Below are 19001 nucleotides of genomic sequence, written 5' to 3'. Positions count from 1 at the left end.
CCTTGATAAAAGCAGCCAGGTTATGCTGGGGTCAATTCGATGATAATAAATTCCTTCTCTCCTTCCTTAAGCCAGAGTGTAAATGAAATAAGCTAAATTTACTGCCTGTTCTTCATGCCTTTTTGTCCAGTGCAGAAGAAAATTAAGCTGTTTTGACCTTTCTCTGACACTTGTAGTCAGTGAAGATGAGGGCAGAGAGAGGCTTTGTAAAAATAAATGAAGTCGATATTGGTCTTTCCAAAATTGTTATTAATGCACTCCAATGAAAGTCCCAGCTTGTGAAGGCAAGTGCAGGCAATCTCAGCTGCTGTTTCATCCACCTCCAAGTTTTTGTTCCACCTTTAGAGTGCTTTGCCACAGAGGTTTTGGGGTGGTGGCTCTGAGTGGGTGCCATGCCTTGGGTGAGCTGTGTCCTGCCCTTCCCCTGGCACCGCCAGAACATCACCTGGGCTGGATCTGAGCAGGGCTGGCTGAAATCAGGGGCACTGGGGGCTTGGGCACACCCCTGGCAGTGATATATATCTATGAAAAAAAAAGGCTTACAATAACCTGGAGGGTTTCATAGAGTCACAGAATGGTTTGGGTTGGAAGGGACCTTAAAGCCCATCTCATTCCACCCTCTGCCATGGGCAGGGACACCTCCCACCAGCCCAGGTTGCTCCAAGCCCCGTCCAACCTGGCCTTGGACACTTCCAGGGATGGGGCAACCACAGCTTCTCTGGGCAACCTCTGCCAAGGCCTTACCACCCTCATAGGGAAGGATTCCTTCCCAATATTTACTCTAAATCTTTCCTCCTTTAGTTTAAAACTGTTCTGCCTTGTCCTATCATTCCTTATTCTTGCATTGTCCATTGCAGCTGTCACTTAAGAAGGAAAAACTGAGTTTACTCACAGTTTACTCATGGTTTACCACCCAAACCCTAACAGTGTGTGTGCTGATACTTTGTATTTTTCCTGTTATATTTGAAGAGCTGAGCTGTGTGCTCTTAAATGGATTGTGTTCTCTCCCCAGAGGGCAGGTAAGAAGGTGAAAACTGAATGTTTGCGTGACCAAATGTTGCAGCAATAGCAGAGGGTACTGTATCTCAGCCCAGGTAATTCCAGGTCTGACAAAACCCCTACTTGGTGCATTCCTGCTTCTCTGCTTCTATTTCCTAGACAGCTGTGCTTGCACTGGCTGACTTATCTTCAAAGTGATTACACTGGTATCTTTATTTGCTCTGCCCTGTGCTGATACCAGCCCTCAGCCAGCTCTGTGTTTCCAGAGTCAGGATGGGCAAAGAGGAGGCTGCAAAATGAGCTGGTGCTTCGTTCCTTGCTCGTGGATGGGGGAGTATTTTACACTGAGAACCTGGGCAGCATAACTTGATGGTGGTGAACTTGAATAGTGGTTGGTTTTTTCTGGCATAGACTCCAGGAAATCGAAACCAGCCCTGATTTTTGGCTGATAGAAGAGTTTCAAAATGGGTGTTGTGACACAAAGCAAAGGCTTTTCTGGATGTGCTTCTCCTCTACAAATTCCTAGTACATTCATGTAGCATGCTGTCTCTTGCAGTTAAAATGATGACCAATCTCTGGGAAGTGCCCTCTGAAAAATGCGAGGGATTTGCTTTCTCACAGTACAGAAACAACTTTGCATCCCTTAAAAAAATTTAATGGTGCAGTGGTATTTATATTGGACATCAGATAATACAAAGGCAAGGTCAGAGTTTGAGATGAGTGTAAAAATTCGTCCCCTTTGCTTTTGGTGGCTGGGGTGTGATAGTTTAGGTTAAAACAGGCTGAGGGAGTGTTTGTGTAGCCAGCTTTTGAAAGCCAAGCTTTTCAGCTCCATGCCTAAACTTGTGGAGACAATTCTGCATTTTATTAGTGTGTGATATTTACTAAGGGTTCTCTTCTTGAGTATCATAAATGTTTCTGCATATTTCTTAGAAGAATGAGGGGAAGAAAACTATCTTGCCTAAGAAATATGTCTGTTTTAGGGTTAGACAGAAATGTAGCTTATTTGGATCTCTTGGAACGAATACTGTTAAATGAACTTTTCTGAATTTTATTTTCACTGAAGGATTTTTATACAAAAAGTTCACATATATATATATGGCTATAGACATGTCCAGTAAAAATGGGCAATTTGATTAAAGCATGAATTAAGGAAGCGTTAGAATGGTTGCCTGGGGCTTCAGTATGATTTTGCAGTGCTCTGGATGGTTAATACAGAATAGACTAACTGCTAGGACAGAGAAGCCCAGAATAATTTTCCTTGTCCCAGTTAAGTCAAGAACTATTAGAGCAGTGGAAATAAGGTTTCAACAAGAGAGGAAGAAGGGGTGAGGGACGTGTCAGCTCTGTCTTGCTGGTGAGAGGGGAGAGGACCAGAAGTTGGAAAAGAAGAAGAGTGAGTAGCAGTAACCAGTGCAAACAGACTGATGTTGCATGTAAGTGGATTAGGAATGATTTTTCATTTAAAGAAAAGGGAGAGAGGGGGCAAACTGTGAATATTTGATGTGCAGGTCAAAGGAATAGGGGATTGTCCTTGACCTGCATGTTTGTCAGGAGAGGCTTCTTTGCTCTCAAGGGTAACTCTTGAGCCATGAGGAGCTGTTTCTCTCCAGCCCAGTACCACCAAACTGTGCTGCACTGGCTGCACAGGAGGCCTGCCCTCACCCCATGGCTTTGCTTCCCCTGTGCTGGAGCACAGACAGCACAGCAGCTCTGCTAAACCCCTTCCACTGTCTGGCTGAAGTTTGGAGGAGTGACATCAACTACTTGGTTAGTGTACCTTTTCCACCTTCTTTCCCAAGGGTATTATGTTTTCCTCTTGTCGTGTCTTGAGGTACCTAATTGTGACACTGCAGTAGGAGTAACACTTCTGAGCAGCACATTCAGGGACCAGGAGGTTGCAAGGAGGGCTTGTGTGAAAGGGATCTTTAACTTTCCCACTGCAGCACTCTGTGGTGGTTTACTGGGAATTACCAGTAAGCAGAATTTCTGGTCTCTTTTTGAAGTGCAACAAGACAACTGGGAGGAGTGGAAGGGTGTTGTGGTGTTACACAACAGTCCCATGTGCAGCTGCATGTGTGAAGGCTGTTTGCCCAGTAGCACGACCAGTTACCATTATATTTTTGGCTGTTAGCCTTCTAGTCCAAGGCAACAATCAATAAACTACCTGTTAGAAGAAATGAGTTCTTTGCTAAAGGGAAGAGATTCTGCTCTTCTCCTCTTTGCAAGGAGCAAACTCAGCATTGTGCTGGAGGATTGATCTGCAGGACTAATTTCTGATAGTGCTGTATCTTTATTCTTTTATCAGCAGCCTGGCTTCAGAAACCACCATACCTCATTCCATTATTCCCTTTGCCAAGTGAGTTTTGAATGCAATAGTCCTGAGCAGCTCCCTGTCCTACCCTTCGACCATCTTTGGGATGACCAGTCATGCTCTCAGCAGCACAAGATGGACCAATGTGTTTAGGCTTGCAGGGGGTATTCCAAGTCCTGGGGAACAGACTTTTACTGCCTGTTCCTTCATTCTGAACTGATGATCTGTCTGGAGCAAGAGAACTGTTCTCACACTTGGGTAAAAATACGATCCCTTCTCTTGCTCTCCCTGGTCTGTATTTTTCAGCATCAGAGTTAGTTTTGATGGTTGTCAGATAAAAGTACAGATGTCCCTGTGTAGCTGGGATGCATTATCTGTTCAACACATTTGCTTTTGAACTATTGAGAGCAATGAGCCTGTGTCTGATGCCTCCCCATGGAGCACATGGGAAGGAAGAAGTGTGATCAACCTGTTTGTGACACAGAGGAGGATACAAGGCAAACCCAAAGGGGAGGCAAAGGGAGCATTAAGTGTACTTTTCTCCTCAGCAAGCTCTTATGTGCCAAAGGAAATTGTCCTTTATGTTGTCTCAGATGATTATATTCACAAAATCCAACCTAGAAAAATCCTACCTGTGTTAGACACTGATCATCTACAGTCAGACTCTTATTTTGTGCCTTTCTCTTGATTACCTTTGTTACCTTGGGCTCTTGGCAGAAGCAAAAAGCCACATCATTCTGATTGCTTCATGTTCCCAAGATGTTTTTTGAGAGAAAATGTTTCCTGAGCTTTGTTCAACCTCTGAAGTACAATTTGGTCTTTCTGGGAATCGTGTGAAATCAAGTGACTGCCTGGAGCAAGAGAATATGTACTGAAGCTGCAATAGCAAAGACCTTGATATCAAAGGCCACCTGCTACTTCTCTCCATCTCTTTAGCCTTAAGTTTACCAGGTTATAAATTCATTTTACCTTCCTACAGAATGGCTAGCAGGTCCTGAGCAGATGAACTGGGCAGTTTCTCAGGGATTAGTTCATATTTATATCCCAGTCAGAACTTTCCTCCTGCAGAAACCTGGTATAGTCTTCACAAAACGTACCAAATTGTCTTTCTGCCTCCTTTCTGGATGCTCCTTTTACTATTTTCTTGGTCTTCCTGGTGTCAGTCAACAAATGCATGTCAGCACATAGCTTTGACCTTCAGGTTTGCAGCCCAGCTTGCACAGACACCTGCTAGGAGTAGAAAATATTGTCCCGCAGTAGAACTTCAATAATTGTCTTTTTTTTTCCCCCAGGCCTTAGTTTATTGATCAGCCTCTGTAAAGAATTTCTTATGAAAAACTTAATTGAATTCCTGGACACCTTCTGGTTGAAGAAAATGGGGAAAAATATCTGACAGTCTGTATTGATGTGGCTGAACTTCACACACACACAGAACATCGATTAACCTATGTTTTCTGTTCATGGTGCATGTTTTATTTACTGTGCTCAGTCAGAAATGCATTTCTAGTGAGCTGGGATTGTATTTATGGAGTGAACTATATTGGTGTTGTAAAACTGATGGAAAAATCTTGGACCACTGTGCCCATGCAGGTCTGCAGGCCTGTGATCCTCTTCTGGTGTTCTGGTCATGTACTCTTAGGTGGCATTTCCTCACCCTTCAATGTGCAGCATAAAGGACAGAGCACCTCCTCAGTCATTTTGCTTTTAAGCAGCTTTAATAGTTAAGTTTAGTAGACCTGTTGTAAATTTTTTTCATTTTCAGCTTATTTTCTTCAGCCTAAACACATATGCTGCTCTGTGGGATCAGGTATTGCTGTATGTGCAAGGTGCCATCATTTTTTTGTTTGGTTTGTTTTGTCTGCTGTTTGGCACAAGAGAGACTCCCCTGGCCCCCAAATGCTGCCAGCAATTACAGACAGGTGCCTGTCCCCAGTGGGAATAAATGTTTCCAGCCAATATTTACAGCTGGTTCTGTCCTGAAAGAACAGAATTTTGGCTCTCCAGTGAGAAGGTGTAAAATACAGCTCTAGAGGTGGCTGGAAGCTTCACTGGTTGCCCTTGAAATGCTGCAGGAGGTTTTGCATGGCAATGACTGAAGCTATTGAATGTATCTGTGCTTTCTTCTGAGGCAGAGGGTCCTGGTCTGGGGGGTGACCATATCACTGTGGCCCTGGTAAGGAGAGTCCCCCCTGGCACAAAGCATTATTATGGTTGAGTCTTCTGGAGGTGTTTTGTGAGTCTGTCCATGAGCTGCTTCCTCGGAGATTTCTCCCTTCTGCAGCCTTGGGATGAGTATGAGGTCACCAGCCAGTGTTTGATAAGAGATGGGGCTGTTTCACTTACTCACTGCCATCTATCTTGTATATTCAGAGTAAGGGAGAGGTTTTTCATCAGGAAAAATAGCATGGTTGTGTCACAGGAGATTGCAGTTACAGTAGAATCATATCATAATGTGTCAGTGTAAATATTTAATGTTTTCTGTCATTTGAGTAGCAGGGCACACCAGCATTTTTGTTGTAATCTGTATCTTTTTAATGCTGGATTTGGCTTCTTTCTCCAGAGGCCTGCAAAGGTCACTGCTCTGCAAGGAGAAATGCCAGGACATCAGCTTCTGGGAAGCTGAAAATTCAGAGCAGCCAGCAGGGAGAATTGAGGTCCTGCTTTATGAGAGGTGATGCCTTCCCGTGTCAGGTGTACGTGGAAGAGCCCAAGGTGCTGCCCTGGCTTTGCAAGTTTGTTCCCAGCAGCAAATTGCAGTGAAAAAGAGGCTTCTGCTGTGTCTGTACTTGCAACATGTAGTTGTGTCCTTGTAGGTTAATTGAGGCTTTGCTGTGGGTTTCTGTTTCTTCTTAATTTTTATTTTTTTTTTTACTACTCAGAGAAGAAAACTACTTGTTGGAATTGCATCTCATGGTCACAGTCACAAATGCACTCCCAGCCTTGAGGAGAGTGCAAAACATGAGAGTACTGGTGTATGTGTTCTTAAATCTGTTAATACTTTTAAAAAAGAAAACCTATACTCATGGGTGACCTACATTTGTTGTGTGGAGGTTTTCCAGAGGCTGGACAAGATTTCAGGAGCTCTGTAGCACTTGTCATGTGCTATTTCCTATTTACCAGGGTGTTCAGCTGGATGAGGTTCTACTGGGAGTGAGGAAGGCTGGGCCAGGGGCTTTCCTGCTCTTATTCCATGCTTGTCCATTAAGTAGTCAGGGAGAGCTGGCTTTGGGATAAGTGACATAATTCCAATAAAACAGTTGTGCTGCTGGGGTAGAATCTGTGTCTGATTGAACCTTTGTGCTTGATTTTAGGGAAGCCACACTTTAGGATTGCAGGCTGGGAAGAAGACTAGATATGCTGGTGGAGACAACAGAGGAGTTGTATGAGTTTCAGCAAGTGGTTATGGAAGCAGGAAAGAGAGTGAAGTATATATATATATTTATATATATAAAAGAAGGAAATAGGCTCCTCTCTGAAGGTGGAGGGGAAAGAAGCAGATGATGGGGATCAGGTGGCAGTTTGAGGGATGTAAAGAGCAGGAAAGAGAAGAAAAATGGAGATGGAAATCTCATAAAGGTCATGGAATGCATTAATTTCTCTTTCACTCTTCTTCCATTTTAGGCAGGAGGAAACTCTAATTATCAACTTTTCTTCCCTCACAGATTCATTTAACCCCTCTGAGCTTACTCTTTACAGTGGGATGGGAATAACTAAAGGAAATGATGGGGAAAGAGTGATCCTTACTGATGGGTTTTATTTGCAAGGGGAACAGCACAGAGAGAAAATCAGCCCTTCTTTTAGGGGCAGTGTTGCAAGAGGAACAGTTCCAGGCAGGTCCTTTTTCTGCTCCCAGGGCTCTGGGGATCCATTTCTCCAGTGTTTCCACGTGCATCTTCATTCTGTGGTTCTCCAGTTTCACAGTTTCCTTAGCAGGCAGCATCAGAGATCTGCAGGCCTTGCTGTTCCCTCACATGGGGTGCAATAGCTCTGTTATCCCCAGTGCTGTGTTGGACTGTCAAAGCTGTGAAATCAAGGTCTGGGAATGCTCCATAGTCTGCTCACCCTCGTGCTGCTGCTCTGTGCAGGAGTGGAGGGAGGGATGGGCAGGTTGCTGGCTTGTGCACGTTGCATCTGTAATGCCAGGTATGAAAACCTCCCTGCTCTTTTTCCCCTATTTTATATTTATACTTACGTTTTCACTCTGTGTCATTTAGAAATCAAAGCAGCAGCAGCAGAACTGTGCTTACTACTAATCTGCTGCTTTGCTCAAATTAAACATTTATGGGGCCAGAGACTCCTCACTGCTCCATCTTTCAGCCTCCTACACTGTGATGATTTTTTTTTTGCTTTGCGTTTGACACAGCTCCTGCTAGAAATACAGTGAAATTAAATTATCCTCCATTGGCTTCTCTCCCTTCCAGCCCATCTTTGTTTGTCCAGTTTGTTTTTATCTTGACTGTAGCATATGGGGAGCAGCTGTTGGTGTAAGTAATGCTTTATATTCCCTATGAGTTGGAAGGTTTCACCCCAGTCAGGTGGGCAGAGACCTGCCCTCAGTTATTGGTACCATTTCTTTTCTCCGAAGTCTATTCCAAGGTGGTGTGACTGGGTAGGAGCTCCTTACTCCTCAAACCAGGTATCCCAGTGCTGCAGCACGTGTCCTACTGATGCTCTAGGCTGTGTTGGCTGACTTGGTCTCCACTGAGAGCAGCTAGATACCTTCCAAGACCTGGATCTTATCTGCTCCTCTGTGGCCTGAGGCCTAGAGTAAAACCTGGGCAAGAGTTCTGCTTCTTGGGCACACTGGAGTGAAGATAATTTCTGCAGAAAGCAGTTGTTTCTGAGCCTATTCAGAGACTTTAATGGGGCCTAATGCTCAGTCTTCTCTGCCAGAGCATGGTCTACTTCTTTGATGTAACTTTTCTAGCTTAAAGCAGTGCTGCATGGATGCTGAAAGCCCACGCTCCTAAAATAGATCGAGTAGAACAAGCACTTTAGTGCTGACTCCTCTTCAGGAGGAGAGGAGAGAGAAGGTAACAAAGAGCAGATGGCAGGTATTAGTCATATCACCTAATTTATCTGAACACCTCAGACACCATCACACAAAGGTGGTGCAGGAACCCAGAGGGAAGGGATCCTCCTAACAGACCAGACTGGATGTTGCACAGGATACACAGGCAGGGGGGGCCTGAGGAAAGGAGGGGGTTTGCAGCCAAATGCTAAACCAAGAAGAGTATGTTCACACAGAGCTGTGGCCAGAGCTACTTTTACTTGCCCAATTTTCCAAGCCATTCCCTCATGATTGACAAGCCCTCAGAGCATCACTCCTTGGAGCTCCCTTGCTCATAGCGCAGTTCCCTCTGCAAGATGAGTAGAACAAAGGTCCAGCACTCCAGAAATAACTGAATTCCTCCAATTTCAATAAACTGGAATGGTCTTATTCTAGCTATTACTGTAATAAATGCAGTACAGAAGCTGCTTGCTGTTTTCACACAGTATCTAAGTGGCCAGTGTGCACCTTGCAGTCAAGTTGGGCTGGCTCAGCATCCCCTCCCTGCTCCAGGTCTCTGGCCCTGGCCCAGCTGGCAGTGGGCTCCTGGGGGGCCCCTGAGATGCTCCTGCCTGCTGGTGTGCTGGGAACACAGTGTGTAAATGCGACATAAAATCTGTTCAGTCCTTTGTACATCAGTGGCTTCCAGCAAACTTGACACCACGGAGCAAGTAGGGCACTGAAGGACCTGCAGAGGTGGCTGGGGAAGTGCTCGAGTTGCACTGTTTGTGTAATTACTTGCTTCAGACCCAGCCTGGCCAAAGGGCAGCTGTGGGCACATTGGAGGGTGGGAAGGTACAAATGTGGGCCCTTGACTTCCCTGTGCAGAGACGGGGCCCTCAGGAATCACAGCACTGGTGTGATCTCCCTGCAGAATGGCTGTGTCTTGGTTTTTATTTTTTTCCCCGTTTGTTTTGGGGTTTTGTTGGTTTTGCTGTTCTAAATCTTCAGCAGCAGAGGCTGAATGTGTGGCCTCCTCCTTTTTCTCCTCTTTTGTTTCAACTTTTTGGCAATAATTTCTAAAGAGCTGCTCTGCTGGAGTTACTCCCATCATTTTTCACACTTGTGCTCAGCCCCCTGCAGAAGCCAAGCACCCCACAGGCCTCTGAATTACAAATACCACTTTGGTGGCACCTTGGATCTTTGGGCTTCAGCTTTTGCCAAACACCTAATGAATGTCTGAAGCGAGTAAAACACCTCTTCTGTGAGCTCTGCTGATACATGAGGGGTTAAACCAAGCTCTGTTTATTAATGTTGATGCTTTAAATTGTGCCAGAACGTTTGAAAACGCTGAGGGGACAGGGCAGTAAACACCGTTAAACGACAATACTGTTCAATATTTGCTGTTAATTGAGAGAGGCAGCAGCTGCTGGTATGCAGCTCCAGCCAGGATGAATTAGTAATGAGTCTGTAACTCTGGGGTTTTTTTTTCTTCTGGTTTAAGGTTGCATCAGCCCTTTGCAGTTCAGTGACATGCTTGGGATAGAAATAAAAATCATAGCAAGCCCTAAATGAAGATTTTTGTTTTGTTTTTGTTTTCCAGTGAGTTGTCATGGAGCTGTGGTGTCAGTGATAAATTTGGCAGCAGTGATAAAACTGCCTTGTGTTTAAGGACCAAACTTAAAGATTTTGGGTTAGCTTTTCCATCCTGTGTGGCAGCCAGTGGGAATGCAGCAGGCAAAGCAAGCTCCTCCTTTGCAAGAAAGCACTTTTGTTGGGTTCTCACTGGCTTCCAGAGACATTTCCAGTTAAACCAGGAGTTCTGGTTAAAGTTTCCTTGCTGGCACTGCTGCAGGTCGTGGTGTGTGAGAGAGTTCTGTCCCTCACTGAAGGGTGGCAGCAGGAAACACTAATCCAACATTTCCCTTGTCCTTTCCATGCACTCTTGCCATGCATGTGTGTTGAGTTTAACCTTTGAAAACTTGCTGATAAGCTGTTAATCAGCCACCAGATAAAATAACAAACCCTCCCACCTTGCTGGGTTGGGGTAGGGACTTCCCAAGGCTTCAGGAACATCATTAATCCAGAGCAGCCAGGCTGGGGGCAAAGTTTCCTCTCAGAAGAAACCAGCCACAGCCCCTTTCATGCTGCTTATGCAACCCTCCCTGTGAGTGTTTATTTTGCACAAAACGTTGTGTTTTGAGCTCTAGATGTGATTGTGAGAGTGCAAGCCCCTGTTCTGGTGGTTATTGAAGTGGGGCACAGGAAATGAAATTCCAGCTCTGTGGAAAACAATGCCAACAGCCCTATTGATTTCAGCACAGCTTGGCTTTCACTGCAAGTAGAAGAATTTTGAGGCAAATAATGTTTTGTTTGTTCAGTTCTTTAGACAGAAATCCATCTGCAGGGGTTAGTGCTTGAATCCAAATACTCACAGTTCTGCTGGTATTTGGGTAGGATGAGAAACAGGCGATTGAAAGAATTCCTTGGGTCCAGGTTGATTATGTTAAAGAGGAAAAGAAATTCCAGCAGCCAGTGGTGTTTGTAACCCCGTTCCCAGCGGTGTGACTTCTGTGTCACACACCTGTGGGGGTTGTGTTTGTTCTCCATAGCACTTTTTACCCAGTAAGTGGTTTTGTGCATTCTTAGGAGCTTGAAGCTGCCACACACCCTGCTGGCTTCTGGATTGGATTATGGGTGCAGGGAATCTTCCAGGCTGGGTGTGGGAAGCAAGTGTTAAAAGCCAAGAGAACGCTGTAGAAGGTGGTGGTAAATGGAAGTGCAGCAAGAGCTGAACTCATCTGCTGATAAAAGTCCTTCAGCCCCAGAAGTCCCTTCCTGTTTAGGGCACTGACCATTCCCACCTTGGCTGCCAGTTATCAACTGATGCTTTAAAATCTGTCCTTAGAAGCTCTGTTTTTTTCTTGTGAAATTCAGTAATTTATTCCAGTGGCATTCAGCCAACTTTGGGCATCTGGTGTCTCATGGTTTTTATGAACATCTCTCCAATTTTATGTGCTGTTTTCTATATATATATATATATATGAACTGTGTTTAAAGGAATAATATAATCAAATACATTTTGTTCTTTTTTTTTTAATTTTTTCCAAGTCTGTTTCATCTGTAGTATTGCTTACAATGCTTACATTGCTCACAATATTTGTTTTATTTAAGCAAGAAGATAAACCTTGTGTTTACAGGCACTGTTCCTGTCATAAAATAGCGGTAAAAATTGTAATCACTGGCTTTTGGGGCTTTTTAAAATTGACTTAGTAGAACCATGTAATTTTCATGTAAACAAAGGCAGATATTTACATTTTTATTATATAAAAAAATAAACTCTAAAGTTTGGCTAATAAAGCTCTTAAAATACATCTATGTTTGCTCTGGGTTTCATTTGGAAATTATTCTGTAATTAAAATGGTTAATACAAGGCTGGTACAGGGCAAATTGGTCCTTTCCTGTGGAATAATATTGCTACATCATCATCCTCCTGCTGCCCAAATAGAGCCTCTGAATGTGGCCTAACCTGAACCTCACAGGCTTTTTTATTTCTTGGGCATGTGGAACTACCTGTCCTGTTTTCATGGCAAACTGGAAGAGACAAGGGGAGCCTTAATACAGCCCTAAAAGGAAGTGACAGTGGTGACAAAATGAGTGTTTTTTCTCAAATACAAATGGCTCTTGCTCCTACTTCTCCAAGGAATTAGAATAACTAAACTTCCAAAATGTGGGGAATGGCCTTGAGAGCAGCTCAGCTGTGGTGCAGAACATGAGGCAGGTGGTGCCTGTTTCTGCAAGGCCACGTGGATTTTTTTTTTTGTCTAAAGTCTCTTAATTCTGGCAAGACACTGGTGCTGGTATTTCTGAATCCCTTCCTCAGTGCTGCAGTAACCTGGTTGTGTCTGCTGGTGGATACAAGGAAAACAACGTGTGTGGGTAGGGATAATCTCTTTTTAAGACCAGTGAGTTTAGTGTTTGCAATAAAGTTCTGTGATTTCAAGGTGTTGATTAATTTTATGAGGAGCTGGGCTAAGTCTTGCAGCCTGTTAGATTTGTGTGGGGTGGGAAGAAGATGCAGTAGGCTCAGGATTGGAAATCTCAGTATTTGTTGCCTGTCTCCTTGCCTGTTTCTGGTAGTACCAGCAATAATGGTGTTCTGAGTTGTATATATGTAGGAGGGCTGTAAAAAGTTATGCTTTTCCTAAAATTTGCTTAAAATTAGTAAAACAAATAACTTGGAGTTTAGGTATGAAATTAAGTGTAAAATATCATTAATAGATTACCTCAAAGTATGTTATTTTAAAGGCTAATCCCATCCTGATGTAATTTTGTAATGTGGAAAGCTCTGAGCTCTTTTACTGGAGCTGCTTGCTTAATTTAGATTAAAATTGTACCATAAAAGGATTATAGAGTGTGGGCCTGTGCTAAGAAAGGATGTACTAAATATGTTGAGGTATTTTTCTACTCCCAGCTTCTTTTTGAGAGCGCATACTAAAATTTGGATGTGTTCTGCTGCCTTGCAATGTGCCACGTAACATCACGATGTGCTGAGGGGATGTTTTGGGGTTGATCTTGGGAGCATTATTTAAATACGTTCCAGCAGGATTCTGAGTTTTCTTGTTCTTTCCAGAGAGAAGAATTCAGTGCTGGACTGCCCCGAACACTCCCCACGGTGCAGCTTCAGGGAGCAGCTTGGTTTATCTGACGTGAAGAGGAGGCACATGTGCAGTGAGCCAAGAGGACATGGGCTTTCAGTGCACCTGCAGCAATGATCAGGTACTGGCAGCTGTTATTTAACCCCAGGAACTGGTCAGGAACTCAAGGGTGTGAAACAATGACATGCTCACTCCTGCAGTTGTCTGAAATCTTAAATGTGCTTTGCTTTTCGGAGCGAGGCGAGTTCACCTTCTGGTTTTGTGTTGTGTCCAGAGCCCTTTCCCTGCTGGGTTTGCTCACCTGCAGGCACCTCGTGGAATCCAGCTCCCATGGGAGGGAATAGGAGAGGACAAGTGCCAGAGGGGTGTTTGGATAGGCTGAGGTGAAGGTAATCTTAGTGTTTAAACTTTTCAAGTGTGACTTGGACTCTGAAAGCATTTGAATCTCTTTGTTTGGGTGTATTGATTCTGTGAGGGGATAAAGTTTAGGTATTTTTCGTTGTTGGAAGTACTTTTTCGTGGTGTTTCCTTGGTGATTGGCTGGAGAATGCGGATTTTTCAGAGGAATCCAGGCTGTTGTAGCTGGAGTAGAGACACCAGTGAAGTTCCAGAAAATGCAGAGATTTGTGGTCTGCTTTGAGATCTGAGCAGGTTATAGATTTAATAATGGGAGAAGGATTAGGGTTGGGGTCTTTAAGATGGCTTTTGGTCTATAAGTGTCCTATTCTTCCCCTCTGTCCTCAAAGTGAGTCTTTATGGTCTGTTGCCACTTTTGAAATGTGATGTCAATGGCAGGAGGTTTCTTTTTGTCTCGTGTTCTCTTATCTTCTAATGCATCTGTGTGAACCTGAGATAATTTTGTAATATACATTGCCTTTGATGTTAGCATGATGCTGAATGTGGTTTGGATATTGCTGTTTCTAAGAATATTTCATCTGTTGATTGTGTCGTATACAAAATTTTTTTTAGCTTATCTATTTTATGTATTAAAAATTAAATGGTAAAACTTGTATGCTAGCAAACTGCATATAGCAATGTGAAGAACTGAAAAGGAGCAAGTTCTGTAAAAATTATCCGATCTTTCTAACTGAGGTTAGGAGAATAAAAAATAGTTTTTTGTTTTCTTTGTAGATGCTAGCTGGAAAATCATTTTTTCTTGTCTGTAACTAAAATGATCTACAGTTTTCTTCAGTTAGGGAATGGATATGTGTAATGCAAGGAAATATTTAGTTGTTTCACTCGAGGAGACTGAAAATGGTTTTGTTCTACACATTCTCTTTACGTTTGTGTGATTTGTGTGATCTTTGTCGTACGGAGAAGCTTCGTGCAGAGAAAGCCGCAGAGATGTAATTTTAGGATGTGCCTGAGCCACCTCTGAGTGGGATTGCAGGAAGATGTGAGATGGAGCTACATTTTGGGATTCATTTCTTAATATAAAAGCTGTCAATTTTTACCCATTCTATGAGGAGTGGTGGGTGCTGGAGAGGCAGAGCATCCATATATTTAGGCTCTGGCTGTCTCTCGTTGCGAGTCATAATTAAGGTGAAGTATTTTGCTGAAGAAGTAAATTCTCCCTTGATTTGAACCTGGTTTCATCTCAGTGAAAGCAATTAGTCGCCTGAACCACCCTGTCCTTGCTTCATCAATGACAATTCATCAGTTGCTTCATCAACATTGCTGCTTCTAATTTATCTGATCGTTGTGGTTAACAGACAAGGCACTCTATATGGGAGTGCTCTGTGCATGGGAGGAGTGGATAGAGGAGGCTTGAAGATAGAAGGGCTGGCCCTAAGGGGGGCTGTGACATTTGTAGAGGACTGGGGGTTATAAAACACTGCTGTGAAGCCCTGGAAGGGTCCCAGGGTAAGGTTTGAGCTGATGTGGTTGTGAATGTGGCTCTCATTCATTCTCTCTCAGCCATGACTTGAATTCACTGATGTGGTGCTGATTTTTCCCTGGATGGGCAAATCCTGTGCAACCCAAAGCTGGTGGTTGGAGCTGTAGTATCAGGACATTGGCTAAGTTTTATGTACCCTTTTGGTTGTCCCTTAAGGTCAGCTCTGTGACTTAAATCAGAGAGTATTTGGTGTGGTGGGGGCTTTGTGGTGCCTTCTCCATCATATGCTGCATTGCCCAGCGCTGTGCTTGAAAACAAGGATCAAACCCCACTGCTGACAAGTTTAGTGTTCTCAACCCCAATATCCTGCTAATCATGACTGTTACTATTTCAAGTGCTGTCATAACTCCTCATGAGGTGAGTGATTCTGCACTGTGATACCTCAGACAGACCAAGAGGGCTCCTCCACGGTCTGCACGGGAGCAGAGGGGGAGCAGGAGTCTCTTGGGAGAGAGGGGAGAAAAAGCAGTGAGCTCTGAAGCCAAACCTACTGGAGGCTTCATGAATGATGTGAGTCTGGGAGGGAGATGCTGAGCAGGTTTTGTTTGCCTTGAGAATATTTACATAGGGTTGATCCACTGTTCCTGAAGGAGCTCTATCACAGTGCTACAGAGAAAACTGTTAGTGCTTAATATAGAGCCTTAGTCTGGTAGTCTCTTGACCTATAAATGCTTGAATTTTGCTATCTTAATGGGCTTTCAGCAGTTTTTGGAGTTTTTTGGTACAAATCCGAATAATATTCCTTGGAGAGGTTGTGTAACGGTAACAGGGATGGAAAGATTTAATTTGGTGAGACCTTGTACTGCAAAAGATCAGAAGAATTTTTTAGCTTCTGCTCTTGCTACACAGACTTCAGTGCTTGGAGATCTTCACAGAAGAGGCCTGAGAGGTTCCAAAAGTTCATCTTGACCTTTTGCATCAAGGCATCATCAGTATTGCTGGACAGTTTTTGAGATGATTTTTTGCCCTTTACCTCCTAATAGAGGAGGCAGCTCAAGTTCTTTAGTCTGGTGCTTCACTATTTACCACTTAGAAAAGTTCTTCTTGTGGCCTAAGGAAATTTTTCATGTTGCAGTTCGAGTCCATTACTTTTCTTACTCGCTGTCGACATGGAGAATAAGTTCCCTCTTTCTTTGCAGAAACCCTTTCTATATTTAATGGAAATATATCATATCTCTTCTCTTTTTGCTCTGTTCAGACTGAGCCACCTCAGTGAGTTACCTCATCATCCCTCATAACTCACCCAACTACCTGTCTGTCCTTTTTTTTTTAGTTCTGGTGTGGTTTCTCTCTTTCCTGACAAGCCTGACCCAAAAATGGACTTCACCAGAGGCTTCATCAAAACTGAGAGGATCAGGAATTTGAGCTCCTGTCAATGGACAGAAGTTGCCTTGTTTGTGACAACTGGATATTTATAATTTGTTCTCAAACTGTGATCCTCTCCATCCCCAGCCCTTATCTACAGCACAGCTGCTCCAAGTTGTTTCTATATTTATGCAGGTGATTTCTTTTTTTTTTTTCCTCTGAACAACACTTGACCTTGGGGAATTGAGCTGCATTTTTTAATCACTTCTTCAGTTTCATTAATTCCTCTCTACAAAGGCTCCCCATTTGTGTGCCTTTTTATGGGAATAACATAAATTATAGGACTTCTCTTTCCACATGCTACTGAGGTTTTGTTGTCAGGTCTTACTGCTTTTGCAGGCTCCCCACCTGGAAGTGGAATGGTGACGTTGGCTCAGTTGGCTTTACAAGTGTCCCTTATAGCTGCTATTTCTATATACTTATTTTTAAAATTTTTTTTTTCAGTGTTTCTCACTGCTGGCAACTCTATTGGAGTTAATTATTGTTATGGAAGGCTTGATTTCAGCATGTTCTCTGAGAGGAATATTATTTTTGTGCCTGTGTCCCTGAACAAATAGATCTGCTTTTCTCACATGGCCTCTGCTCAGCTGGGCCACAGCCACTGGAAATCTGGGGAGGCTGTTGTTCACTTGCTGCATTAACTGCCCTTTCAGCAGCTTTAATGTCTCTTATGTAGCACTCTTTCCTTCCTGGTAGAGTTCCAGGACTTCTCCTTATGTCTCAGGAGCTGGGCAGTCTTCCTTTCAGAAGGTAGAAGTCTGCAAAGGTAGTTTTTTGAACTTGCCCAGCCTCATGAGTGCATGTTAACACTACAGTGATTTGTCTCTTCCCAGACTTACTGGGGTGAGGAGCCTGTGAGGCACAGCTCATCTGGATAAATATGGGAAACCACCCAGAAACTCCTCAAAAAAAGAATCTATACCAACTTCGTGCTTAAACGAGAGACCACACAATGCATTTTGTCTTGTTATTGCCTTTTAGTGTCTTTTATTTTGTTTTTAGTTCCTGGAGTGTCAGTAAAGGCAAGACAAGGTTAAAGGAGATTGTTGTACAGTGTTATGTGCTCCTGCCCATCATGGCTTGCAGAGCACACTCGGTCAAACACCACTGGCAGCAGCATGGAAGGTGGTTTTACTGTAGAGAAACCTCACTTTTAGGTAAGAGGAGTTGGTAGCACTTTGATTTGAAGAGTATGCCATGGTGGTACAGGTGTCAGTGAGTTTGTTTGAATCGCTTTTAGGGAGACCCTTTTGACGAGGGGGGCTTTCCCTCAGGGTGCTGTGTGTCTGTGAGTCTGTGTCCATCTCCAGCTCTCTCCTTTCATTTCTAGCAGACCCAGATGTCTTGCACGTGCCCCACTTTGGGCTTTTTCTCCTTTCCTTTGGTCACAGTTGATGGCTCTTGGCACTGCTCCTGCGGAATTGCAGTCCCATTCACCTGCCTTGGCAGGGAGGACTGTCCAGAGTCTCAGATTTGGGGACATTCTGGTTAAAATCTTGATCTGATTCTATGATTCTGATTTTTCTTTTTCCTTCTTTCCTGTCACCCACCCCACTGCTGAAGGTTAGGACACTCAGAAGAGGGGTGTTTGCCTACAGGGTTGGAAGAGTGGATCCGAGATTTCACAAATGTTGAGAACTTGACAATGAAATGCTCCTCTCACCACCTTATCTATGCCAATATTTACCCAGACTTTTGCCTGTTGGAGAATCATTTGCTGTCTCACTTCACCTGTTTGCTCATCCAGGTAGAAGTTTTCACGGTGCTGTCCCTCTTGTTACCCCTAAGTGTGTGCAGAGTAGATTTATGAACAGCCCTGGTGCTGTATAATTATGAAATTAACCTTTGAGTCACTGCCATCTCTCTTCTAATTTTCTGCTGTAGTCAGTGGAATGTGCCACAAGGAGTGTTAAGGATTTGCTTTGCTCCTGTGCTTCCCTGTGCCTGTTCCTGGCCAGCCCTGGAGGCAGGACACTGGGATTACTGGGCCTTTGGCCCCCTGCAGCAGAACCCCCCTTCCCTGTCAAAGGTTGGTTTAGGAGTTTTGCCCAAGATCACCATCAAGTTCCCAGGACCTATAAATAACAAATATTTGCTATTTTTGAGTATTGGCATAATATTGGTATCCTCAGTCTTGGGCAATTTTAGTAATTTGCCAGTTTATTAAAATTGAAGGTCACAGGATTGGAGAACTTGTTAAATGATTATTTTAGGGCTGGGCTCAAATCAACGTGATGTGCCAGCTGGAAACATTATGCCTAGCAGATGCTGGATAACATTCCTATTAGTTATTAATTGGCTTGGAAATACTTAATTATCCTGTCTTTTTCAAATATAGTGAACAGATATTTTTTTTTAATACTTCTAGCACCCATTTCCACCACTTTGGCCTGTTATTTCTGCTAGTGGTCTAGTTACTTGGTTGCCCTTTCAGAAATCCTGTTGCCTGTCAGCTTTTCACTGGCAGTTGTGTGGTCCCTTATGAACTTTGGATTTTTAGTGTCTTCTACCTTTATTGTATTTGGTACTTTTTTTTTTTTCTATTTTCACATTAATACTGAACTAAATTTATGGATAAAACCGTATTCAGGCATCTTTCCAGAGTTCCCTGCTTCTGCCAGTGTTTTTGTCTCAGAAGGAGGAAAATTATTTTTCTTTCTAGTCTTGATCAACTTATTTACTCACTGGTGGTGCATCAAAAGAGCTGTGCAATGTGTACTATGAAAATACCCAACTGGTTGCAACCCAACATAATTTTGGGGACATTTTAGGTTGCTT

At 43.5% G+C, this 19001-nt stretch overlaps 1 protein-coding gene across 3 annotated transcripts in view; it reads left to right on the top strand.

Moving 5' to 3' along the window:
• The window catches only part of MAP3K13 (mitogen-activated protein kinase kinase kinase 13), a 71126-nt gene that overhangs the window by 13156 nt on the left and 38969 nt on the right, over positions 1 to 19001 (top strand). For 2 of the 3 annotated variants that reach the window (XM_064666655.1, XM_064666658.1), the window contains exon 3: positions 12937 to 13082. The exons of the other annotated variant lie outside the window; for it this stretch is intronic. The gene's annotated coding sequence lies outside the window, so the exon portion shown is untranslated. The remainder of the gene's footprint in view (positions 1 to 12936; positions 13083 to 19001) is intronic. 3 annotated transcript variants of the gene reach the window in all.

The sequence above is a fragment of the Pseudopipra pipra genome, chromosome 10 (genome assembly GCF_036250125.1).
Source record: "Pseudopipra pipra isolate bDixPip1 chromosome 10, bDixPip1.hap1, whole genome shotgun sequence".
NCBI lineage: Eukaryota > Metazoa > Chordata > Aves > Passeriformes > Pipridae > Pseudopipra > Pseudopipra pipra.
Note: the sequence above shows the minus strand (reverse complement) of the source record. Positions and strands in the feature narration are given on the sequence as shown.